The sequence below is a fragment of the Hylobates moloch genome, unplaced genomic scaffold (assembly GCF_009828535.3).
Source record: "Hylobates moloch isolate HMO894 unplaced genomic scaffold, HMol_V3 SCAFFOLD_6, whole genome shotgun sequence".
Lineage (NCBI taxonomy): Eukaryota > Metazoa > Chordata > Mammalia > Primates > Hylobatidae > Hylobates > Hylobates moloch.
The window spans coordinates 137,944,341-137,964,601 of record NW_026652281.1 but is presented as its reverse complement, the minus strand read 5'-3'; the positions used below and the strand labels follow the sequence as shown (position 1 = coordinate 137,964,601).

Sequence of the window (20,261 nt, the reverse complement as noted above, 5' to 3'; positions counted from 1 at the left end):
CTATACTATGAAAGCTTAAAAACAGATGGTGGGCATGGACATAAAGATGGGAACAATAGACACTGGGACTACTAGAATGGGGAGAGAGGAAGGGAGATAAGGGATTAAAAAAAACTATTGGGTACTGTGCTCACTCTCAGAGTGACAAGATCATTCATACCCCAAACCTCAGCATCATGCAATATACCCATGTAACAAATCAGCACGTGTACCCCCAAATCCATAAAGCTGAAATTATCCAAACATATTGGTGATAGGTGCACAATCTAAAAAGAGATCTTGAGTGGCATTCATGATGACTTTGGTCTACAATATTTTATTAATGTATCTGTATACAAGGCTCCACAGTTGAGTCATCCATCAAGTCAAAAATTATCCACTCTTTTGTGCCATGGTGACTTTTCTTATCATTCACTCATTTATGGACCGTAACATGTGCAGAACACAGGGTGAGACACTGTAGAAGGTCACAAAGTTAAATCACAGGAGAGCACCCTCTCCATATGGAGACAATGTGCATGTGAATCATGTCATCTCACCACACTGTGGAACTCACTACCTGTATTTTCACTAGCAGCTTCTACAGTGAGGAGACAATTGGGGCAGAGACAATAAGAGAAGGAGTCTTGTAGAAAGCCAAAGAAAATCTTGCAATGAGTCATAAGGGACAAAGTGACCATGATTTGTTGAAGAGAAATCAGGAGTGCATTCTAGGCAGCAAATTCAAAGGCCCAGATTTTGAATCAGATGAGTCTTTCTGATGAAACCATAGGGAATTGTTTTTTTAAAAGTTCTATTTTTAATTAGGAAACAAATGCAAAGTAAAAATAAGACAATATTGTCCACTGATCAAATTTGCAATATGAAATAATTATAATCAGAGCCGGCAAATCATGCTCTGAGGTTGTGTGTGATTGGCCACAACTCTTTTTTAGTGAGAACTGGCAATATATATCTATGGCCTAAAATCTGTCCTACTCTCTAAGATAAAAATGCCCCTTCTTAAAAGTTGCATGGATGTTGCTAAATATATGGAACTTTATTGTGGAATTTTTTTTAAATGGAGAAATTACAAAAACCCAGATGTCCAATAGTAGGAAATTAGTTAAATTGTGGTGCATCCATATGGTAACTAAATTATCCTAGAGAGAATGTTTAATAAGGTAAAAAATACTCATAACAATGGATGAAGGTGACCCAATTTTACTTTTTAAAATATTTGCATGAAAAACGTTTAGAGATGTATTCACCGAAATTTAAATCAATGATGGTTCTTTGAGTTGTAAAATTAAAGGTAATTTGTATTTTTTTTCTTTTTATTCATCGGTCATTTTGAAATTTTTAATAATGAACAGGTATTACTTCAGAGACCAGAAAAACATGAAAAGTATTCAGTTAACCACTAAAGAGAGACATTAGATGGGTAAAGGTCAGTGGTTTCCCACTGCTCACAGTATCAAGGTCAGATTTGCTCACCTGAGTTGGCCCCCACCTGCCACCCCAATCTCCTCTCTCATTATGCCTCTACCAGCTCTCTCAGCTCTAGCCATGCAGGTCTCCAGGTCTTTTGTCATTTTCCTGCTACCACAGAGCCTTAATATAGTAAATTGTATTATTTTTTTCAATTGTTCATTCCCACCTGTAAGGGAAATGGCTGCACTTCAGTCAGGAGTAGGCCAGGGGAGCCTTTTGGTGCAGCATGACTCAGCAGGTTTGGAGTGCGGGCACGCAACCCCTCCACACATTATGTAACCATTCCATGTGAGGTGCATTAGGTAATCACCCATGTAAGCTTGTGCTTGGCTTGGAGCCACTATTGTCAGTAAAAAGTATAATTACCCTGCTAATGCTATACTTATGGCTTGCATCCAGGCTCTCCTGTGCCCAGAGAGAGAATAAAGCCATGTTGAAACTGTCCACAATTCCTCAAGTGTTTTTCCAGCTACCCGCCACTTGCCTGACTCCCTTTGGACCTCAGTTAGAACCTGACATTTGGAGTCATGAACAGATCCTGAGGTGAGTGAGCCTTTGATCCCCACAGATTCCGGGTTGGCCATGTGGCTGCAACATGGGTTGTGGTACCCAGCGGCAGCTATGCTGCTCAGATGAGCTCTGGTGGAAACCTGGGCAGCAGTAGATGGGTCCTCCATGAGCATGGAGAAGGCGCTTATGCAGCTGGAAGCACAGAGCACCAAAAAGGAGTGAGCTTTTGCTGGCAGAGTTGGATGGCATTTTTGACTGTGCTACGAGAAGTACACACCAAGTCCCTGAGGGGTAAAGCACAGGTAAGGGCCCTCCAGGCACAGATTGGGCACCTGGAGGCCCAGCTACACAGCTCAGAGAAAGAGTTAGAAGCTGCCATGAATGAGAAACTCCAGGAGCAGGCAGGATGCTTGGAGGCTCAGCTATAGAGCTTGGAAAAGGAATTAGAGGCTGCTGTGAATGCAGGCCTGGGTCCATCATCTTGGCCGGAGACCCCCCCACTTGGTCTGATACAAAGGAGGAAGAACCCCCATTGCGGGCTCTCCCAGTGGTCTATCAGAAGGTAGATCATGAACAGCCATTGAGGCCGCAAGGGCATGTTCAGGGGAGTCCCTGAGCTGTAATACGAAATACTTTATATACTGCCTATACCCCAACTGAGTTGCAGGAATTAGGCAAGCAGTGTCGCCAGTATCCAGAGGAACCTCTGTCCACCTGGATGCTTCATTTGCGGGACGAGGGAGCAGATAATATCTCCTGTTCCGCCTCTGAGGTGGAAAAGCTGGCCTCTATCATGACTCACCCCTCCCTCCATCAGCAGTTGCAGGTGAGCAGGCAGTTGGTGCAAGGGCAAGGTGACCACACCCTGATTGAGTGGCTACGGGCAGCCATACAGACTGTGCGGATCGATGCCGATGAAATACCCAAAACCATAAGTAAATGGCAGTTGTATGTTGATTTGGTGCAAGTCATCTGGGAGATGGGTATGCAGCAGGCTGTTTGACCTAAACACCCAGGGGCCAGATGATGAATGTTTCACCTCCCACATGAGGAATCTTGTGTTGGGTTCTGTGCCCCCGAGTACCTTTAGCTCCCTAGCTGCTGTCCTCACCCCAGACGTAGGGCACCGCATACGTGGAGTGACCACTGCTATGGTGGCTCTCGGGGAAGCAGAAGGCTGCCGGTGGGACCAAGGGGTCTGCACCATACAAAAGGGGAAGATGCCCTGCCTTCCGGGGGCACCCCATGGGAGAAAAGGGGGCTCCAATGAATGACACACTCACATATGTGGGTAGATTTGATTTTGGCCAGGGTTGACCAAGAGAAAATCGATAAGCAGACCAATGAAGTTCTCTTAACTTTCTGGAGACAGTTATCTCTGAAGCAGCAATTCCAGAAAATGCCCAAGGGGGATAAAGATATTGCTGCGCGACCAGGTCCCACCCAGGCATTTCAGCTCAAAAACTACTTGCTGCAGCCGGGCAGAAATCTAGAGCCTTTTCTGTTTGATTAGGGAACTGGCAGAGGCACCCAGCTTGGGGGGAAATCAGATGACTGGAGGCCACATATGGAATTAGGGATCCACTAGTCCCCCACCAAAGTGTAGTGGGTGCTGGCACTGCTGGATACTGGTGCAGATTGCAGCCTTGTTTACGGGAACCTGGATAAGTTTCCTGGCAAACCTGCTTACACTGACAGTTATGGAGGCCGGTCAGTGAAAGTGAAACGTGTATCTCTGTACCTCGGCATTGGCCACTTGGCTCCCCATTTATATACTATGTATGTCTCTCCCATTCCGGAATACATTCTAGGGGTGGACATTTTACATGGCCTGGTGTTACAAACCATGGCCAGGGAAATCAGACACCAAGTGCATGTGGTGAAGCTGGTGCTGTGCAGACATACACATCACTAGCCTCAGGTCCTGCCACAACCCCAACGAGTTACTTCCACTCATCAATACCATTTGCCAGGTGGGCATACAGAGATAACTGAGACAACTAAAAAGCTGGAGGAGGTGCAGATAGTGCGTGGCACCCACAGCCTCCACAATTCTCCAGTGTGGCCAGTTAGAAAGCCTGATGGAACTTGGCAGATGACAGTGGACTATCGAAAACTGAATAAAGTAACACCCTCTTTACATGCAGCTGTACCATCAATCATGGATTCGATGGACCATTTGACAATGGATTTGGGACAGCAAAACTATGTAGCGGACTTGACCAATGCATTTTTCTCCATAGACATCACTCCAGAGAGCCAGGAACAGTTCACCTTCACGTGGGATAGGCAACAATGGACTTTTAGTGTTGCTGCAGGGCTATGAGCATAGCCCTATCAAATGTCATGGTCTAGTTGCCACAGATTTAGCCACGTGGCAATGTCCAGAATGGGTCCACCTATTCCATTATATTGATGATATTATGTTAACTTCTGATTCTCTTGCAGATTTAGAAGCAGTGGCACCCTTCTTGTGGCAACATTTGGCTGCATGTGGTTGGGCCATCAACAAATCCAAGGTCCAAGGGCCTGGATTATCTGTGAGATTCCTGGGAGTTAACTGATCAGGTAAGACAAAGGCCATCCCAGAGGCTATCGTTGATAAGATTCAGGCCCTGGTGTGTGATGTTCCCCTTCCTGTGTCCATGTGTTCTCATTGTTCAATTCCCACCTATGAGTGAGAACCTGCGGTGTTTGGTTTTTTGTCCTTGAGACAGTTTGCTGAGAATGATGGTTTCTGGCTTCATCCATGTCCCTATAAACGACATGAACTCATTATTTTTTATGGCTGCATAGTATTCCATGGTGTATATGTGCCACATTTTCTTAATCCAGTCTATCATTGTTGGGTTGGGGGGAGGGATAGTATTAGGAGATATACCTAATGCAAAATGACGAGTTAATGGGTGCAGCACACCAACATGGCACATGTATACATATGTAACAAACCTGCACATTGTGCACATGTACCCTAAAACTTAAAGTATAATAAAATAAATAAATAAAATAAAGTAGATTCAGGCATATTCCCGGCCCACCATGGTGAAGTAGCTGCAAACTTTTGTGGGCCTCCTGGGATATTGGCAGGTATTTGTGCCCCATTTAGCTCAAACAATAAAACTGTTGCATCGGTTAACAAAGAAGGGAGCTACCTGGGACTGGGATGATGCCGCTTAGGCTGCCTTCCTGGCAGCCACGTTGGCTATTCAGCAGGCACAAGCCCTACTAGTAGTTGACCAGGGGTGGCCATTTGAGCTGGACATGCATGTGACCACAGATGGTTCCGAGTGGGACCTGTGGGACTGCATGGAGTGCTTGAGAACTCCAGTAGGCTTTTGGTACCAACTGTGGAAGGGAGTTGAGCTCCAGTATTCCTTGATAGAGAAACAGCTAACAGCTATATATGCCACCCTTCAGGCTTGTGAAATTATGACAGGACAGGCTGCAGTCATCATGTGGACAACTTACCCGATAGTGGGATAGGTGCAATCACGGATAATGACCCCCCAGACTGGGACAGCACAGACATCCGCTTTAACAAAGTGGGGCATCTACTTGGAGCAGCAGAGTACACTGAGTACACGTGTCTTAGCAGCAGAGTTGCAAGAGGTCTTGGGGCCTGTAGTCCTACTGCAAGATAAGGACATGGGGCCTGAAGCACCCCTAGACCCTGAGCCTTCACTGTTTAAGGAAGGGCATTCCCCCATTCCCGATGGGGCATGGTACACAGATGGATCTAGCCAAGGTGCTGTTGCTGCCTGGACCGCTGTTTCGGTCCAACATAGTACTGATACCATATGGTTTGAAACCAGGTGTGGACAAAGTAGCCAATGGGCTGAACTCAGAGCAGTGTGGATGGTGATCACCAAGGAGGTGACACCTGTGGTAATCTGTACCGCTAGCTGGGCAGTCTATTGAGGCTTAACCTTGTTGTTAACTACATGGAAAATAGAGAAGTGGCTAGTCGGCCACTGACCCATTTGGGGCCAAGCCATGTGGCAAGACCTCTGGGAAATGGGTCATCAGAAAAAGATAACTAGTTATCATGTGTCAGACCATATGCCTTTTGCCACCCCTGGCAACGATGAGGCAGATGCCTTGGCCAAGATCCGATGGTTAGAGTCGGCACCTACATGAGATGTGGCCTTGTTGCTACACTGGAAACTGGGACACGTCGGGGGTAAACTGATGCAACAGGTCAATAAGCATTGGGGTCTGTCCCTGTCCACATAAGACATTTGGGAGGCTTGTCAGAAATGCCCAGCATATGCTCAGGCATACCCTAAACAGAGGCAGCTGCCCAGTGTTACACAGGTAATGACAGGGCAAGTGTCCTTGACTAGGTGGCAAGCAGACTACATCAGGCCACTGCCAAAGTTGCAAGAGTATACACATACACTAATAGCTGTGGGCATGGCCACAGGCCTGTTATTCACCTACCCTTGCAGGGTGGCCGACCAACGGAACACCATCTGGGCCCTGCAACACTTATGTGCCCTGTATGGTTATCTTCTGGCCATTGAGAGTGATAGGGGAGCACATTTCACTGGACAACAGGTACAACAATGGGCACAACCAATGGACATAAAGTGGGGATTCTGTGTGCCATACAACCTGCAAGCCGTGGGTATGATTGAACGATATAATGAGCTCTTGAAGAATAGGTTATGCTTGCATGTCACACCCCCATCTTTTTGGGGCCGAAGTTCAAGGTTGGACCTGGTGCTCCAAACCTTGAATGAACAGCCACGGAAATGTGGCTGGTCCGGCCCTGGTGAAGGCTTTGTTACACTGGGCTGCCCACCCCGCAACCACAGTTGCAGATACACAGCAAGAATTACCTGCTCTAACCGGGTATGGGGATGAATGGAAACCTGTTGTTGCCTGCCCCTGTTGCCTGCCCCAACGGCCCCTGAAGGCAGGGGAACAGAAATCCTGGCTTTGGCCATGGACCCTCCAAGACCCCACCGCCAGTGGTTGGCCATCATAGCTCTCTGTGGGGAGGGCCTACATTATGACTTGCATGTCACTCCTTGGGTGTTCAATACATGGCCCCTGCGGTTGACTGTTCATAGAGAAATGGCTAGGGAAGAAACCCTTCTCCAGGGGACATATGTACTGTCTGTGTGGCCTATCATGAGCTTCCCTGTGACTTTGGCACAGATACAAGACTCAAAGGAACCATACGGAGCTGATAAAGTGTGGCACCATCTCCCAGGGCAAAAGCCCCTGGCATCTGCATTGTTATCCAGAGATGAAAGGTTAGACTGTATTTTGCCTGAGGGACGTGAATTAACTCTGTTAGTACCTGTGCCTGCTCTGTCATTTTGACCGTAGGTTAACATGCTCCAACTGCATTGTGGACTGGGCCCACACCTTCACTGAGGTGACCAATGTTTCCAACTGTTGGATCTGCACCATCCTTCCAGGAGCAGCTGCAGATGGCTTGCCTTGGCACATACATTCAGCATCTGCAGAGAACTGGACATGGCTGGAGACTTTGAGTCCCATGGCCGACACCTGGAATGTGACAGGGCAAGCTGCAGACAAAGGATGCCGCAAGATCCACAGCATGTGTGCCCCGTCTTGCCTGTAGCATTTATGATGGGAGGGGCTGGCTAGTGGGGAAATATGTAGTACCCCCAGCTCAGGGACAGCAGTGCATAGAGCAACACTGGGGTACCACCACTGTGGGATGGCTACCCTGCAGGGCCTGTGTAAACATATCACATGTCACCACACCGAAGGTATGGTGGAACGTGCGGCCCCACCCAAGGTCAGGCCCTGATGGATTTTATGACCCCTGGGACTTTATGGGTCATTGAGGACACAGGGTGTCCTTACCTACCAGCAGACTGGCCTGGACGTTGTACCTGAGTTTGGCCTTATGTACCTGGCACTGTTCTCCCTGCTTTGCCCAGATGCCAGAATAACTGGGAGGTGCTATGCTCTCACTTTTTGTGAGTGCAACGAGGCCCCTGGTGGTTCTTCACCTTGAAAGTGACTATCCCTGGAGTGGGTGTCATAACTGTAAAAGCAGAAGTTACTGCTTTTGCAGAGCACAGCGCTCAGGCTCTGAATCACACCCGAGGGGCCCTCCTCCTGTTAATGGATGCAGTTGATCAGATCAGAAAGGTGGTGTTGCAAAACCGAATGGCCTTAGACATAGTAACTGCTGCCCAAGGAGGCATCTGTGCCCTTTTAGGAACACAATATTGTACCTTTATCCCTGACAGTCAGCAGAACATAACAGCAGCCCTTCAAGGGGTCTCATGGGAGAATAAGTTTCTAGGGAGGCTTACTGAGACCCCCTGCAGAGACAGAGGGGCCTCCCTAGGCTCCGGCCTATGCTGGGCCCCAATAGTTATAAATAGCATAACTGGGATCCTAGTAGCTGTTGCTCCCTGTATTGTTGTTGTGGGTTATAGATTCAGGGTTCTGCCCTGTAGGCACATGTCTCTGCCTGGAGGACACTCTTGGCCTAGGGAGTGGAGAGTAAGGGAAATGGCTGCACTTTAGTCAGGAATAAGCTGGGGCAGCCTTCCAAAGCAGCATAACTCACTGGGTTTGGAGCACAGGTGCATAGCCCTGCACATTATGTAACCACACCATGTGAGGTGCATTAGGTGATCACACACATGCGCTCATGCTTTGCTCAGAACTACTATTATCTGTAAAAAGTATAATTACCCTGCTAACGCTGTACATATGGCTCACCCCCAGGCTCACTCATGCCCAGACTCACTCGCACTTAGAGAGTAAAGCCATGTCAAAACTGTCTATGATTCCTTGAGTGTTTCTCCAGCTACCCGCCACTCACCCCACCAACTCCCCTTGGACCCCAGTTAGAACCTGACACCACCCCTTTCCCTGTAAGAGGAGTGCATTCCTGCCCACTGCCATGCAGCTTTCTATGTCCCCAGTGGGAGGCCCTTGCATCCCTGTCCCATCGGCTTTCGGCTTTGACCAAAGGAACAAAAGCAGACATGACAGAGGCCACATCCAAGCAGAAACTCTAAGAGGCAGAACAAGTGTCCACAGTACTCCTGGTCTTTCTTTCTGCTATGAGAATAGCATATCCCACTTAGGAAGCTGTTCCTTCAGCTTAAGTCCCTGAATGGGAAACTGCTGCAGCCGAAGAGAGCTTCAATCAATGCATAGCCTCCCTTTAATAAACCTTGTGGTAGAAATTTCTCAGATTTGGAGATCATTTGTTACTGCAACAATACTGACCACTACACAGGGTGCATGATGTTTCTCTATCTGGAACAACCTGATGCCAACCCAACACCTTTGCATCATTAATTCCATCCCAGTTCTAATCTGACTCTTTGACCCGGACAAATCTCTTCACGTGCTTTCACAGCCCTGGGTATCTTTCCTCCTTAGCATTTATCCCAACTGTCATTTTACCACTTCTATGTGATTATTCAATCAATATCTGCTGTGGTGTAAACTCCTAGAGTCAGCACTTTGCCCGAAACCACACAGCTGAAAGCTGGTGGAGACAAGGACTTGAATTCCAGCAGTCTGGTACCGAAGTCTGTATTTGTAACCACTGGACTAGGCTGCCATTAATTTCATCTGATGAACGGTACAATCAGAGACCAGGTGGTAATTACTGGGGAAAAAAAAAAGTTGTGATCTGCACAGGTGAGTCAAGGAAACAATTCTTTATTGTATACACAAAATCACCTGAGCTTCCAATGAGACGGGGATGAGCAGCCTCAAGACAGCATGTCTTCTTGGGTAAATATAGATTTAAGGATAGATTTCCCTACTCTCATTATTGCCCTCCACTCAATTCACTAGTAAAACAAAGCAAATTATAGTAACAACAACAGCATCAACACCTTGGGTCCTCTTCACACCCCTTGCTGTGCCTAGCAAAATGCCCTGTACATATTAAGTGCTTAATGTGAATTGAATCAAATGGGTCCTGTAGTCTTTATCTTGTGATTAGATGCTTGACATAAACAAACGGTCATAGGAGACCTAATTGCCCATATAATAACTCCACTTGGTGGGGCAGGTGGGAATTGAGAATCTCATTCTAAAACTGAGTCTGACTCTAGAAATTAGGAACCTGAACACAGACTGCCCCAGCCATAGAGCAGGGAGAAGATGATTCTGGAGCCCACACACCTGGATTCTTTTCCAAAAGTAGAGAGCCTGGGAAGGGGCTGGCATGGGGAAATTGGCTTTGGAACAGGTGATCTTGAGGGGCCTGCAGATCTGGAGGCGACAAGGTGTGAGGCCTGGGCCTTGGGTGGAGAAAGGGCAGGACTAGAGCTCAGTGCTGGTGCAGTAACAGTTCAATGACATCATTTCTTTCTTTTTTTTGTCTAGTTTTTAAAATTCTATTATTATTATACTTTAAGTTTTAGGGTACATGTGCACAACGTGCAGGTTTGTTACATATGTATACATGTGCCATGTTGGTGTGCTGCACCCATTAACTCGTCATTTAACATTAGGTATATCTCCTAATGCTATCCCTCCCCCCACCCCCTACCCCACAACAGGCCCCGGTGTGTGATATTCCCCTTCCTGTGTCCATGTGTTCTCGTTGTTCAATGCCCACCTATGAGTGAGAACATGCGGTGTTTGGTTTTTTGTCCTTGCGATAGTTTGCTGAGAATGATGGTTTCCAGAGTTTCATCCATGTCCCTACAAAGGACATGAACTTGACATCATTTCTAAGGCCTCTTATAGCTGGAATATCTTTGAGGCCAAGGCTGTCTCTTCTGACAAAGCTCATTTGTGAGTTAAAGGGAGGAGGGAGATGCTGGAGTCAGCTGCAGAATTCCTGAGGGAAGGGTAGAAGAGTGAGTTGGAAACAATGTGAAATAGCTAGTCCCCAACTCAACTCGGGCTGGAAATAAAGAATTTAGACCTATTCTGAGGCAGTATTTCTTCAAGTACAGGTGCAAGACAATCCAAATCAGAATCGCCTCAAAGAATTTTTTTAAATATGAATTCCTGGGCTCTCTTGGAATCGAGAATTGTGTGCAGAAATCTGTATTTTTCATATTCCAGATAAGACTTATGAATCCTAAAATCTGGCAATTTCTGGAAGAAAGTATTACTAACTTGCCAGGGTAGAGAAATAAAATCCCAAATCCTTAGATTTGGTACCTGAATAAGTGTTCTTTTTCAAGGATATTTAAGTCACCGTTAAGATCACCTGTGGATTCAATAGAACAGTTGTTAATGGGGTGACTAATTGCTTTTTAATGACATGCTGTACATTGCTAAACTTTCCTTGCTGATTTCCCTAACACTACACAGAGGAAAAAATGGAATTTCTTTACGTCTTGTGAGCAAATTTCAACCTGTTGCTCAAGTTCTCTCTGCTAAGAATAAGGGTAGATGCTGCATCATCCTGAGAAAAGCTTGCGACCTTGAAGTACCAGTGCAAAATGGCCAAATCTCTAGCACCAAAGACAGAGCCAACTTGGTGTGTATTGAAGCCATTTCATGCAGCAGCTAAGCAGAGACCCCATCTCCTGATACCTGGTCTTCCTATTTCTACAGCTTTTTAATCAAGTACCAGAAAACAGGTACTTTTCATTTTTTTCATAGCAGGGCCAAAGTCCCAAGTTCTGGCTCTAATTAACCCAGGTGCTCTCTCAAAATCAATTGTGTGGCCATAGCTGGGCTGGTGGAGACATGGGCTAGCCACCCACCAGCTAAGAGCAGCACACGGGCAGCCTCTCTGGGATGCCTGAGCTAGTTAGGCCTGTCCTGCCAGAAGCCAAGGGAGGAGGGTGGAGAGGCAGGGCTTGGAATAGGAGACTTGAGTGGATAAGGAGGGTGGGGCTAAGCAGGTTTCTGTAGCAGGCCCAGAGAGGAGGAAATTGGGGTGGAGGAATTGTGTTCAGGCATGTGACACTGAAGGCTGGGCTTCTATAGGGGTGGGGACCACCTGCTCCAGCCACCCATGAGAAGGAGGTTCTCTGTCAGTCGCTCCACTTTGATGGGATACCTGGGGGTGGTAGCAGCTCAGTCTTTCTCCCTAGTGTCCCACCAGAATAAAAACGCCCAAGGAGTTCCAACCCTCCCTGTCAGCTGTGGAGCTTACACCAAGGAGGTAGGAGGTAAGTGTCTTGTTAGATACTAAGGCTGGGGAGTGGTCTTTTCTTCTCAGTTCTCTCCACCAATTGCCGGCCTGGGACAGGGATGCTACTTCAAAGGGAGCCTCTGAGGCTGTCCTTCACCTTAGTACTCTGAGTCCTGGGGCTGCAAGCTTGTTCACCCTCAGCCACCAGCAGCAACAGGATCCCAGGGACCCTCAATCCTCTATCTATTTGGGAAGCTCTTTGCCCAGGGCATACAGGTGACTGTGTTACGAGGGCTGTTGCAGATGGTAATGGTGATAGCTCTATGTGGTCGTGCTGATGAGCAGAGTGCCCTTGCAGGGAACCTCTACCTTAGCTACAGACTGCTTGGAAATGAGTTGCCTGTCTGGACAGTCTATAACATATAGCCATTTGGCACTACTTGTACTATTTCAAGGCCTCTTTCCAAAAGGTTACAAAATCACCATGCAAGAATTTGAGAGAAATGTGTGTGGGGAAGAGAGGGAGAGAGTTGGGATTTTTATGATGGTGCCTAATAAAAATCATAACAGTGAGAGCTTATTGAAACCTTATGATTTACAAAGCCTCACTGAGAAGCACTTTATATATTATTACAAGCCCATGAGGCAGGTGTTATCTATCATTACTGATGAGGATGGTGAGACTCAGAGAAGTTAACTGAGCCAACCAGGGTTTACTGATCCCAGAACCCACTCACTTGACTTCAGTTGATGAGGCCATATTTGACCAAGAGTCTTCCAGTTTCAAAGTGTACAGGGCTGGTGAGGAACTATTTGGGTTTGTAAATAGCCTTTCTCCAGGCAGAACAGAGGTGACGGCCCCAATCCCTAGCGACCATGCTCAATAACTAATTCAAAGCTTGGTTTCCTCTTAGACCTCAATGGCCCACTCTTGTGGGCTTGGAGACTGTTAAGAGTCCCTGTCAAAATTATGTAAACTATGTGGTCTGTGCCATTAAGAATACATGGACTGTGCAATTCAGAAGTGAAGCTAATTCTTGAAGCTCTAGAGTAGTCAATAAAAAAGGGAAGGTAATGTGTTTGAGAAAGGAGAGCTGGACACTGAGCCAGTCTCACCTCCAAAGCATGGTTCACTGGACTCGTGACTCTTAAAGCTGGCCCTCTCCTCACCCTCACCTAATATCAGGTCTACCAACCTGTGGTGAGCCAGCAGCCCTGGCTGTTGCTGTCTGTTTCCTTCTCAGGACCTCGGCACTCAGTCTTCCCTCTGCCTGGAACACTTATTCCTTGGCTTTTCCCAATATTAGCTTCCTATTTTTAATCAGGTTTTGGCTCAAAGGCCATCTCTTCACAGAGAGCTTCCCAGATCACAGCATCTAAAATACTACCCCCAATTCCTCTCCCTCACTGTGTTATTTTCATAATGCCTATCACAATCTGAAATTCTTGTCTTCCCATTTATTTTTTAACTCTCCAGTTAGCACAAAAGTCCCATGAGTGTAGAGACCTTTCTTCTACTTCCTAGACACTACTGTGTCCGCTGGGCTTGGCAGAGTCTCTAATAATAGCAGGGGCTTGGCTAATGCTTGCTGAGTCAATGAGTAATCGAAGGGAACAGGAGATATCATGACCACCAGTTTACCTCTTTCTCATTCAACTCCTCTGCTCAATCCACCTCAGGAAGGTAAACATCTTGGTCTAAACACAGAAGTAAAGAACACCTGGATTTTTAAGTGCTCAGGGAGCAGCTGATTTCATTCTTGGGATAAGATAAAAAGGCTAAATGGCATCACATGGATTTAGCCCCCTGAGAAACAGCAAGGTGTGGTGAGACTGGCTCTGCTCACCAGTCTTGAAAAGCGACATTTCTGACCCACCCCAGCTCGTCCTTCTAGATGCCAGGTATGGTATTGATCTTAACGATGTGGGGGTACTTGTCATGCCAATACAATTTCAGAAAGCTGAAAGTGCACCCTTTTACCCTGCTTTATCAAGCCACCCACTTAAATTTCCAGTGCACTTTGCTCGCATATCTCTTTCTGTTTTGGGTGCCATTCATTTTTAATATGGGAAGAGATCTACATTTGGAATCGGGATCCAAGGTGTTTCTATGAGCTGTACTCCTCTCTGCAATTGTGGGCAAGTAACTGAGTGCCTGCATTTCTTATATTTTTCCCTCTGTAAAATGGAATAATAACTACTGTCCTCTATAGCATGTGAGGTGGTTGTGAGATGCACAGGTAACGTGAGCCCTTTGCAAAGCACTAAGTGTGACAGTGATGTAGAAAACAGCACATCTCTTGCTCAAAAGCACACAGCTCCGTAAGCAACGGGGAGCAGGGAATACACAAGAAGGTGTGTTTGATTTGGAGAATTTCACTTGCAGAAAATCCACAGTACCAAAAGAAATCTATCAGAGGAAGCGACTTCTAGGCAGGATTTCTTTTTCCAGGCAGCTACCTCAAGAATCAACTTACACGCTTTAATTAACACCCAGCATATTTGCTTTGCAGAGAGAAGTATTTGAATCCAGCCTAGTGATGCTTCTTCCTTGGCAACCACACAGCGTTTGGCAGTATTTCACATGCTGGTGGTTTTTATGGGTCCCTTGTTGCACTTACGTCTTCTTCATTGTAATGGGTGTTAAGCGTTTCTGGCGTCAGCCCCAGCCTTGTCCCTGTTTGATTTAAGAGACATCTGATTTTATATCTGATTCTCAGGTTGGCTCCTGTGATCCTGTTTTTAAGTCTCTCCTTATCTTGTTCTGTTTCCCTGTGCTAGTCTTCATTTGCAGATTTTAGGAAATGCCTTTTTTGAAAGAATAAATTTTTGAATTAGAAGCCAAGCCAGAGTCCTAACAATTTTCTGGGAAGCTAGGGGCCCATAAGCAATGTTGTATTATGAAAAGAGAATTACATTAAGTTTCTGAAGACCCGGGCTCGAATCCTGGCCATAATTACCAGGAATTCTTTTCCAACTTCTTGGGCCTCGATGGAGATAATAGCAATATTGGCACTGAACTTTTATTGAGAATTTACTAAGTCCTAAGAGTCTTCCTTGGATAATCTCATGTAGCTTCTCCAATGCCTGCTATCATGCATACAATCTGTTTTTGGAAATTGAAAATGTGAGATTTAAAAGTTCCAAGGTCACCAGGTGGTAAGTGATAGAACCCAGATTAGAATGCACACTGGTTGATTCGGAGCACGTGCTCTCATCCACCAGGTGCAATGCCTTCTACTGGGCTATGTTACCTGGCAATCCTTGTGGATACATCAGTTGACATTACCAGGCATCTGCTTTTCACAGGATGTCATCTGATGAGGCCTGTGAAGGTATTTGGAAACTGTGCACTTTTATTCACCATTGTCCACTTGTCTTGTTTACCAAGATTTAGGAAGAATGTCCTAAAAGGACTCCTATTTTCCTAATTTCGTGGCCTTTAAAGAAAATGACAGATATTTTCATAAAGAAGAAAAAAGATGATGCAAATTACCAAAGGAGAACATGAAATCAGTCCTAACTTAGAGTATACATTGTTTACAAGGCTGAAACCAAACTGTTTTAGATTCTTTAACTTTTTAGGAGAATTTGCAGCTACTCTATCCCATGCGAGGAACTAATAACATAAGCATGATAGTCAAGATGTATTTACTACTTCATATCTGCCACTGATAGAAGCATTTCTCTCATATGCAAGAGGCAATTTATCATAGTGGTTAAGGGGGTGGGTGGGTCATGGCTTACAGTGGCTGGCACTGCCAGTTGCTAGCTGTGTGACCTTGGGCAATTTTCCCAACCACTCTGTTTCAGTTTCCTCATCTACAAATGGGGATAATAATGAACTCATCCCCTAGGGTTATTGTGAGAGTTGTACAAATCAATACATATGACGAGCTTAAATAGTGATAGGTCCACAATGAACTTCAAAAGTTTGCTGCTGCCGCTACTTTTCCCTCAACCCTTTTATGAGATAGGTCCTATCATCCCCATCTTGTAAGTGTAAGGAACTAATGAATAATAGGCAGGCCACATGGCCAGAATCAGGATTAGAACTTTGAACTGTTATAATCCACAGCCTTCCCTCTTGAATGTCATATTTTAATAAACTTTCAAGGAAACACAAATTCCACTGGGAATTTAGTTTGACAGGAGTTTATACTCAATCTACTTTCTAGGTAATTATTGGTGTCCTGTCATCTTTAGCCTGGTAAGTGAAGTGTCTTGTTGCAAATGACTTCAGTTGTGTCTCTAGGATTTCACCAGATTGGCCAGAACTTTATCCTCTCTTCAGGATTCTGTGGGCAGGCAACCACACCAGCCTTGAGGTGATAAGTTTGCTTATTAAAAGCAATCAATGCAGCTACTGTTCCCCAAGACGGCTCTGGACCTGGCCATTTCGAGGGCCTCTTTCAGCTCTGTGATAACATTGCCCTAGGCTGGCTTAAATCTGTCGATATAAAATCTCTTGAATTAGAATGTTAGGATAAGTAACAGGAAGAAATTGTTTCAAGGGCTGTGCTGGGCTGGTCAAACACAATTACCATTTCTCGTGTCCTTAAGCCATGATAACCAGTTGGATATTAGAGTTATTTTACTGGATCATTCTCCAACTGGGCGGTCCCTGGCTCCTGCTGCAATCCCAGCACACGGTCACTGCACCATGACCCCGATAAAGCAGTCATCCTTCTGCTGTCTGCACCAAACAGGCAAGGCTCTCAGGTGCTTCCCACGTAATAACAGCAGTTAATAATTAATACCTTTCACTGAGTATTTACTATGTGTAAGTTTACTTAATTAGTTCATGTAATTCTAACACAGCAACACTCTAAAATAGATCCCAGTATTATCCTCATTATTTTAAGGAAGAGGAAACTGAAACTTAAGGAGCACACAAAGTTGGCCAGGGGCACCCAGCTGAAGGTGGCAACACCAGGCCTAACCCCAACCCCATGTGATTAAACACGCCCTTCAACTCTGCTCAGCTGCTCCAAACTCCTATTGCCTGAATGGGGCTCGCAGAGATAGTCTGATAACACATTATAGATTAACCTTGAAAAACCTGTTCTCCTGGCAAGGGATGGGGGACAAACCTGCCTCACTCATTTTCCTGAGTCCTTGCAGCTCTGGCCTAGCTGGTGGAGCCTGCTCGTTTTTCTCTTACCTAATTTTATTCAGACACGGTTGAGCTGCTTAACTACTCAGCCTGACTTTCCCAGACAACGCTTTCAACAAGGGAATGTCCCAATAGGTAAACATGAGGGCAGAGCGTTGGTCTCCCCAAGGCACCTCAGCCCCATCCTTTTGAACACCAATCCTGTTGCATTTTTCCAATTTCTCTTTCCTTTCTTGTTCTCTGTTCAGCCTGGTTTAATAGTAAGTGGGACTTGATCACAGATCATAAAGTATATTTTCAGTGCTGTGAGATAATTTAACTAGCTTCTTGGCTTGAGGACTAGCTTGTGTATCCTGTCATTTATAAACACAGACAAAACGGTGGTCCCATTGTGGCTGTATGTCAAGAAAATCCTGTTTGTTCCTCATAAGCGGTGTTTATGCAAGCTGGCTGTTATCAGGAAGGTGTATAAAGTCAGAAAAACCTAGTTAAAGCTTGGACATAGTCCTCTTTAAGGACTGTGTGATCATGAACAAATGCATTTTCCACAGTTGCATAATACTGCATTTATTTTGGTCAGCTCTGCACACGTTTATGATAAGACTTTCACAGTGTCCTGGGCACCATGCTGATTCCTGTATGTATACCTTTTCACTTAACCTCCAACCTAATGAGGTAAATACTGTCATCATCGTTTACAGATTAGAAAACTAAGGTTGGTAAGGTTAAGTGCCTATTAAATGGCGGCGCTGGGATTTGAAACCAGTTATTTAGATGTCAGAATCCATTCTCCAGGCCAATGTCATGTACTGGGGGATGATTTGATGTTAAATTCTTCTTCTTCCACCACAAGATCATGCACAAGTGTTTCTCATGTGCACAGTCTCCTTTTGAAGCTAATACTGAGGACGTGTTTTCAAGCCTTGTCAAGCTGCCCTGCTCTTCCTTGCTTGCCAGCCTTCCGATCGATGGCAGGCACAGCTTCTGTCTCATGCCCTGGCCACAGCTCATTTTCTCTTCTGCTCTGTCTATTCTCCACATCACAGAAAGACACTTCATCGATGAGTGTAAACTTTTTTTCTTTACTAATAATTGAAAGGTCTTCCAAACAAATACTTGTGCTTACCTCTGAAAATAAGACCATCCTATTTGCTTCCTCTGCAGGGCAGAAAAGTCAGCAGATACTATTGCATTTCAGGGCCCTCAGAGAAAAAGAAGGAGCTATATGTGGGGTCAGTTGAATGGGCCTTGGATCAGGGGCTTGGAGGGGCCCCATTGGGATGTAAGCCCGAGAGTGCAAGGATCTTCTCCATCTTGTGTGTCACTGTCCCCAGCACCCAAAGCAGCTTCCAAGTACGTAGGAACTGCTCAAAGATATATTCACTGAATCAGTATGTCAGCTTCTAAGACAAGTGTGTGTCTGTTGCAGATTTGTTTTTCAGATTGGTTTTTGTTTGGTTTGCTTAGGAGTAAAAATAAGAGAGAAGGTTAAGTACTGGGTCATTGGAATTCTTTGTAGACACATTGTCTTCTATTGACATCACAGTGTTTCTCTGCCTACTTAGTCTGGGTAGTCACAGGTGAAAATTTGGCTGGGCAGCGACCATCTGAGTGTCCTTGGACCTGCCTTTTTGCCCACATCCTCCTCCATTCTTTACTTTTCAGTGAATCATCTGAAACTATAATATTTCTATTTACTGAGCACTAACAATATGGCAGGCCCAGTGCTAAATACCTCCATATATTACTACATTTAATCTTTACAAGATCTTTACCTCTGCATTTTGCACATGAAGAAAACCGGTGCTTGGAGAGGTAAAAGTGACTTGCTACAAGACACACAACCAGCCGGTGGTAAGCCCAGACCTCAGTGCCGGGTCTATGGACTCCCAATCCTGAGACCTTTCTCTGGTCTACACAGTGAATCTACCTCTTCCCTTCAGCTAAGGTCTGCTGTGAAGCTTTTCATATGAGACAGATGCTGATCCTTCTGACTTTTCTCAAGCCAGACACTCACCCACATGAAAAGATGTCATTTTCTAGCAGGGACATTCCTTAATGTCACCTACTGTTAAATGCCTGGGGTTGTGTTGCCGATCTCTATCAGAGGACACAAAATCCTGTAAGAGGCCTAGGCCTTTATCCTTGTTTGCCGTTCTGTTAAGGATGAGAAAAGAGGAACTGCTTTGTGGTCTGAAAACAACCAACTCTAGCACTTAGAAAATGCTGCCTGCGGGTATAAGTCATGAGGCCCAAAAGGGAAGCCATCTTTGCTCTCCCAGGAGTGAAGGTAAAGGTCATTTGGGTGCACAGCAGGGGGCCAAGGGAATATCCTGTGCTTGAGTCCTTCATGTTCAACTTTCACATCTTGTGGCACAGCCAGGTGCAGCCTTCACTGATACTTATAAGACATTGTCATTTCAATGGAACTTAGGTTTGTTTAAAAGGAAGACTACTTTAATGGGACAATGAGTATTTCTTATCACAAACAGAGAATGACTATAAAATTAAACACAGAGCAACATGTGTAAACTCTAGCCAGACATTGTGGAAAGCTCTGGTTCTGAGACCTGTAAAAGGAGAGTTGAATATAAACTAGCCCTATTTATTGAGTGCAAAGTTTCAGATTGGGAAGATAGTCATTCTGGAGATGGATGGTAGTGATGGTTGCACAATATTGTGAATGTGTTTAATGCCACTGAACTGTACACTTAAAAATGGTTAAACTTGTAAAAGTTATGTATATTTTACCACAGTAAAAAAGAATGAGGCAGTTCTTTACAATTATGAAACAATCTTTAAGATATATTAAGTTAAATAAAAAAGCAAAGGGCTGAATAGGAAGCTGCCATTTGTGGCTTTTTAAAGGTTATATATACATGTACATTTATGATTGTATATGCAAGGATCCCTCTGGAAGAATGACAATATTTGATCCTGTAGAGGAAGAATGACAATATTTAATCCTGTAGAAGAAATGAGCTTCCAGTGTCTGGGACCATAACGGGGAAGGTGAGGAGGGGGTGTCATGTCTTTGATCACTGCTTACTATTTGATTTGTGTTGCATGTATAACTCATTATAATTAATAATAATTTAT

The 20,261-nt window shown here is 45.2% G+C and overlaps 1 long non-coding RNA gene across 2 annotated transcripts; it reads left to right on the top strand.

Moving 5' to 3' along the window:
• Positions 1-1,842: 1,842 nt before the first annotated feature.
• Positions 1,843-9,173, top strand: LOC116470491 (uncharacterized). Of its 2 annotated transcripts, none has more exons than XR_004248625.1 (3): positions 1,843-2,016; positions 4,432-4,551; positions 7,321-9,173. It is a non-coding gene; the product is annotated as an uncharacterized LOC116470491 (long non-coding RNA). The 2 variants fall into 2 exon arrangements; XR_004248624.1 differs by having other exon boundaries at positions 7,147-9,173.
• The last annotated feature ends 11,088 nt before the right edge of the window (positions 9,174-20,261 follow it).